The sequence below is a fragment of the Sinocyclocheilus anshuiensis genome, unplaced genomic scaffold (assembly GCF_001515605.1).
Source record: "Sinocyclocheilus anshuiensis isolate Anshui unplaced genomic scaffold, SAMN03320099.WGS_v1.1 scaffold1509, whole genome shotgun sequence".
Classification (NCBI taxonomy): domain Eukaryota; kingdom Metazoa; phylum Chordata; class Actinopteri; order Cypriniformes; family Cyprinidae; genus Sinocyclocheilus; species Sinocyclocheilus anshuiensis.
The window spans coordinates 160,335-167,095 of NW_015547723.1; the positions used below are offsets into that span (position 1 = coordinate 160,335).

General features: G+C 38.6%; 1 long non-coding RNA gene across 1 annotated transcript in view; it reads right to left on the reverse strand.

The window, feature by feature from the left end:
• Positions 1-6: 6 nt before the first annotated feature.
• The window catches only part of LOC107704239 (uncharacterized), a 27,014-nt gene continuing 20,259 nt past the window's right edge, over positions 7-6,761 (reverse strand). The window contains exons 6-7 of the long non-coding RNA XR_001635933.1: positions 1,395-2,731; positions 7-710 (exon numbers count right to left, since the gene is read on the reverse strand). This is a non-coding gene — a long non-coding RNA (uncharacterized LOC107704239). The remainder of the gene's footprint in view (positions 711-1,394; positions 2,732-6,761) is intronic.

The window sequence follows — 6,761 nt, forward strand, 5'->3', positions numbered from 1 at the left end:
GACCTGCCCAACTCAATCCTTAGCCATCTTCAAGAATCGGCTAAAAACACATAATGGCATGCTAAAACAATTGTGAGTAACCCGGGCCCCAGGTAGTGTAAGCCGAGCCCTAAAGGGCCATTAGAGGACCCTTAAAAGATTAGGAACCCATAACTTCTCTGTGCAAACTTGTCGGCACCCCTTTTTAACCAGTCAAAGTCATTTTTTATGATTGTTTACTTGTTGGAAACAGGAGACCGGGCAAAACAGATGCAATGAAAAACACCCCAACTGCTCCCATAAACTGCTCATCCCAATAAGCAGCGGGTGCCATGACCTGTCATCACTCTTGCTCACCCATCCATGATTTACACACTCTGTCCCTGTGGGTTTAAAAACTCACACTAATCCTTCAGGGATGGCCGTTTGAACCGACGTGGAAACTGCCCAAAGAGAGGGAGGATAAAACCGAAATCCAAGACAGACAGCCCCACAAAACTGCGAGCAGAAACAGATGCAGGGAAGCTCCTGTGTTTATAATTGATTTTCAAGGGCAGCGTCTTGTTGTCAGAGTTGTCTAACAAGCTTTCGCCTGGCGCCCTGGTGCTCATCAACCACGGGGCGTCAGATGCGCCGGCCCCTCCTTTCTTCACTCGGGATGGCACCATCCAGAAATACCAGGATCAGGCTGTGGAATGAGATTATTTTAAGAGATAGTCTTGAAGTCTCATCTATAGACAAAAAGAGGGAGTGTTAAAGGGATAGTTCATCCAAAAATAAAATTTGCCATCATTTACTCACCTTCATGTCAATCCAAATTTGTATGGATATTTATTTATTTGTTTTTGTGCAAAACATAAAAAAAAGTATTTGTACTTTATTTATTTATTTTTGTCCATTTTTTGAATGTCAATGGAACCCAAAACTTTTAAGATCCAAAAAAGGACATACACTGTTCATAAGTTCTTATGCTCACCAAGGCTACAATTGCTTGATCAAAAACACAGGAATATTATGAAATGTTATTATAATTTATAATAAATGACGTGATGGCAAAGCTTAATTTTCAGCAGTCATTACTCCAGTGTTCAGTGTCACATGATCCTTCAGAAATCATTTAATAGTTGTGCTGCTTAATATTTTAGTGAAAATTTTTATACATTTTTTTCCCAAGGATTCTTTAATGAAGTTCATAATACCAACATGTATATGAAACAGAAATCTTTTGTAATATTATACGTCTTTACAGTCACTTTTAATCAATTGAATGCATCCTTGGTGAATAAAGGTATTAATTTCTTTAAACATTGTGTGAAATTGACATGACTGGTATAGATTTTGAAGCATTCACTCACTCTCAAATCAAAATATTGATCTGATGAACATTCCAGACAATTTTTTAGGGAAACACTTACATATTGTGGAGCCACAGGTATTCCCAGCCCCTACGTCTTTGTCCTATGTGTTTACGTCCGAGCTCATGCTTTCTTTGTGAGACTCAAGGGCTAAGCCAGTAATTGGCCATGGATCATCAATCTTACAAAGCTTCCCAAAAGCTTTTCACCCAAACTAGTGAGAAGACGAATGAAAGTGAGTTGCCAGCAAGCAGACCCTGGGTGGAGCGATCAAGCAAGTCTGCGGTCTTTGAGAAACCACAATGCCGGTCCTACTGAAGAGTCCATCTGGTTTATGTCACATAACCCGTTCTTTGTGTCAAATGTATATGAGACACTTTATGTCCCTTTGAGGACGCATGGCAAGCAGACAGACAGGCAGGCACATTGTTTGCATAGGGCTGGCTGGAATGTAGACCTGTCGCGATCATCAAAAGAGTTCCTCCCTGCTTATATTACACAAATGTCTTTAGTATGGTTTCTGTGCCGTGCATGAAATTGAAAATGTCTTGAGAATTTCCACGTGAAGAAAAATGACTTCAATCCAGTCCTCATTTATGGTTTCCACTTATTGTTTCTGTCTGATTTATTGACTGAGTTAGAGTGTTAGGCAGCGTTGTCTTTCATTTTGCGTTTTTCTTTCTTAATGGATTTGGGGCTCTTGTTGTTGGTAAATGAAAAAGAAGGGAATTAATTTGCCGGAAGCCATATTTACAAAGCTGTCCAGCCATTTAGTCCAGCGTGAGGTCAGTCGAACCCTAGCATTTGTTTTCAGACTGTATTGGGTTTGGCTGAACTGTGGATGTCCATGGTTTGGCCTCCTCAGAACGCACAGGAAGACTCACAAATTTGTCAAAACGAGAGGGATGGAGTCGAACGGCTCCTAGAGCAAGTGTGGTTTCTGGGGTCATGACAATGTCTCTGCATTTCTCGTCGATGGAGATACAGTATGGGTTTCCCATCAGTCTGCATATGTTATTTATCGACTTGGGCTCATCCAAGTTAGCCTGTGTGTGTCCATAAGCGAACCCCAGAGCCGCTGCTTTGGGACAGAGACTCAAATCTAGGCCCATGCTCAGTCCAGGTCTTAAAGATGGAAAGGGGTGAAAAACAAACTGTGTCCATTTCTCCTCGGCGTCCAAAAGTAATCAGTGGTGTCATTGTACCCGTAAATCTCCTGTCCGGCAGTGGCTGGAGTCCCAGATGGGAACCCATCCCTCCACGTCATAAATCACGAAGCATCCTTGCAGAACCGGACTTCAGCTGTATATTTCTCAAAGTGAGGGGCGGGTGGCTGCAGAAATACTGCAGAACTGCGGCCTTCGAAGTCAATTTGCAAAGTGGGCCGCATCATATTCCTGTGCGGAGATAAAAGTACATTTCTCCCTTACTCTTTCAATATCGCTCTCGTTCTCCCTCCCTTTTGAAGCAGAGCTGCCTTTCAAAGCACTGAGCACGCTTTCTAGCAGCTCTGCTTCAGAAAACGATGAAATTTGATTTAAAATAATCCTGTTTATGTTATAGGAAAGCGGCTTCCTCCTGTGCCTCGTCCTGGGAAATGACCTGTTGTTGAGCCTAGGACACATAGAGTGACAGACACGTGAATGGAAACAGAAAGAATATTATGCATACACATATAGTAGACAGGAAAAAATATGCTGCTAGTCATGAATGAAGTTACAGGGAAGGTAAGCACATTGAAAAGCACTCAAACGCAACTCCAAACCTCTCTGACATTTATTGCTGTTTTAAAAACATAAGGCAATTTTCGAATTTCCTATCAATAAAAACAGACAAGAAACAAAATTCTTATCTCAGTCTGGCTGACGGAGACATCTGTTTTCATCTCCGTAACTGTACTGTATATCTTCCACAGTCGGGCATCTGAAGTACTTTATATTGATTTGGGATGTTCTCCCTCCCTTTTGAAGCAGAGCTGCCTTTCAAAGCACTGAGCATGCTTTCTAGCAGCTCTGCTTCAGAAAACGGTGAAATTTGATTTAAAATAATCCTGTTTATGTTATAGGAAAGCGGCTTCCTCCTGTGCCTCGTCCTGGAAAATGACCTGTTGTTGAGCCTAGGACACATAGAGTGACAGACACGTGAATGGAAACAGAAAGAATATTATGCATACACATATAGTAGACAGGAAAAAATATGCTGCTAGTCATGAATGAAGTTACAGGGAAGGTAAGCACATTGAAAAGCACTCAAACGCAACTCCAAACCTCTCTGACATTTATTGCTGTTTTAAAAACATAAGGCAATTTTCGAATTTCCTATCAATAAAAACAGACAAGAAACAAAATTCTTATCTCAGTCTGGCTGACGGAGACATCTGTTTTCATCTCCGTAACTGTACTGTATATCTTCCACAGTCAGGCATCTGAAGTACTTTATATTGATTTGGGATGTGAAATTCAACTCGATTGTGTAGATTTTTTCTTTTTCGCTTAAGAATTTCAATATCAAAAACAAGCAGATGTTTCAGATCTGTGTGTCAGATTGAAACCAGCACAAGTCATGTGGTGAATAATATCGTCTTTCCAAAGTCACTAACATGACATCTTTGCTCTGAAAATACAATGCACGAGCAGAGGTGACCACATTTTTAACTAAGAAAAGTTTGGAAAAAAAAAAATACAAAAATATGTAAAATCAAATTCACTTATATTCTCTACATTTCAATGCACAAACAGAACAAAAGTGTTAAAACACAAAAATAAATTAGAAATGAAGATATGCTCCAGTGGCATGTTTTTGGCATGTCTTTTGCGATATGGCATGATGGGCCAAATCAAAGATCAAAGAGATATATTCAATATATTAAATTTCTGTCATCTTTTACTCACCCTCATGTTGTTCCAAACTCAAATTCTGTGGAACACAAAAGCACAGATGTGTGAATAACATCCTCTTTTCAATATAATAAAAGTAAATAAGAACTGAGACTGTCAAGCTCCAAAATGACAAAAAGCACCATAAAAGTATCATAAAAGTAGTTCAAATGACTTGTACTCTATATTCCAAGTCTTCTGAAGTCATTTGATAGCTTTGTATGATGAACAGACCGAAATTCACTTTACAAAATCTGACTTTTTGTGTTCCAAAGAAGCAATAAAATCATACAGGTTTGGAATGGCATGAAGGTTTAGTGAATAATGGCAGAATTGTCATTTTTGTGTAAATTACTTTAATATTTGCAGGTGTGTTAGTGTCACATTGGGACGGTTCATCTCACTGTCCCTGGTGTTTGTAAGATCCTTCAGGCAGTTTGGCTGCTAGACACAATGGACAGGAGGGCCCCAGCAGGACTGTTAATCATCGCACACATTAAACGAATGTACTAATGAGACACCAAGGTCACTGTCTGTCGTGTGTGAGGACTGATTCCCAACAGCTGTGATACATTAAAGACGTAGTGTCTTACACTGATGGTTTGCAGGCATATTAAACAGACCTTTCTGGCTAATATCTCTTGCTATGGCCTATATGTTTAACTGTAACCTTTTTTAATGACACTAGCTTGAAATAACACGATTTAACCATGCAGTATATGTTTAACTTAGAATAACAGTCCAATCAATCAGATTTTAGAGTTGAGGGCTTGAAACATATTTTTATTGATCACCTTTTCAGATTTTTTTTTGCTTACGATTATGGATAGTGTTGCTCTAGGACCAACAAACAATCTTCATCAAGGAACATGTTCTACGTGGATAAGTCAGGATAAGTCTGGTTTTATGTGAGAAGATTCAAGCTAGTAATTTGTAAATAATTTGTCTGAAAGTGAAAATTCTGCATGATGAAAAATCACAACCAATCTGAACATATTTTATGTAGAATGGAGGGAGATTTTGGACCAATGATATTTTAGTAGGGATGGGGCTACACAGAATAAAGATGCAGAAATGGAAACCAAGCAGCTTAGTTATTGCAGTCCAGGCCAGTTTGGACAAAAACTTGCATGGAAAAGATTTTAACACTGGTTAATCTTGTGTAGACTGGTTGGGCCACTATATAAAGCTTATACCAATATCAAACCACAAAGCAAACATCCCTCTATCCTGTAATATCAACTTTCCAAATATCCAAAAAAAAAAATAATTGCCTGAAATGCCGAAATTGTAATCACAGACCAGGTTCTACCCGAACCGAGAGTAGAACAATTCCCATTTATCAAGAAACCCACCAGCGTTGGTGGTCTATGTTATTTACTGCCCTCGATTTCGTTAGACCTATGCTCATTTTTCCAGTCTCCTTTCACAACCCCCTTCCTGTCTCAAACGTGCCAAAATGACAGAGTGCAATAAAGGAGCACGGTGGCACAGAACGCACCAATCCCATCAGTGCATGACTTTAATTACCAGGCCAGCGGTTCGGCATAATGGGGAAAAGGTGGATATGCAAAAGACTAATAATTTATCCAACTTTTTCTCATTTAAACTTCTCTACATTCTTTTCTCCTTCGTTTTGTTCTTCAGCTCATTTCTCTGAAGCATGCCCAATAATTTTCTTTTAACAAAAAACATTTGCATAAGCGAAATTATCTGCGCACAGCGTGTCACACAGAAAGAATGAGCTGAGCACAGGAGCACAGGTGGCTGAAATCAGCCTTTATGGCTCACTGTGTTGCCTTCTCACTCTCCCTTTCCGTTTCTCCTATGTGCTAACTATCTCTCTCTTCAACTATAATGGATTTCAGTGTGGCAGCATGGTTACTCCCTGGTGTTCATGACTAGAGGACTAAAGCTGGTGTTGCTACAGTCTCTTTGAAGAATTAAAAATGCTGTGGACCAGATTTCATCTATCTAGAAAAGACTCTGGAGTCAATGCCTCTATAAAGACCCATTATATTAAGCTCTAATGTGATGTGCGTCTGTTGCCCATATGTTTGCATGACAAGGTTGGAGATTTGTATACCCAAATATGAGATTATAAAACATGTAGGAAATGTTCTGAATCCCTAATTTTAGGTATTGTTATGTTTTATGTCAATCTTTTGTCCGAGACATCTAGAATTGTTTATTAGCATTAAAAAGTATAACATATTTATATATTTATAGTTTTATATTCATTCTACATACATACACGCATACATTTAAATAAATAAATAAATATATACATATGTGTGTGTGTTTTAATATAACATTTGAGTGCAAAGTAAAACATATATTATTATATGTATGCATGCTGCATGTATTTTTCTTTGATGTAAAAAATCTTTATTCACTTTTTTTCAGTTTGAAAATTTTTAAAATCTATATATATATCTATATCTATGTATCTATAACAAAACAATATCTACACTCTAAAAAATACTGGGTTAAATACAGCCCAGTGCTGGGTAAAATAGGGACAAACCCAGCAATTGGGTTTGTTCCTATC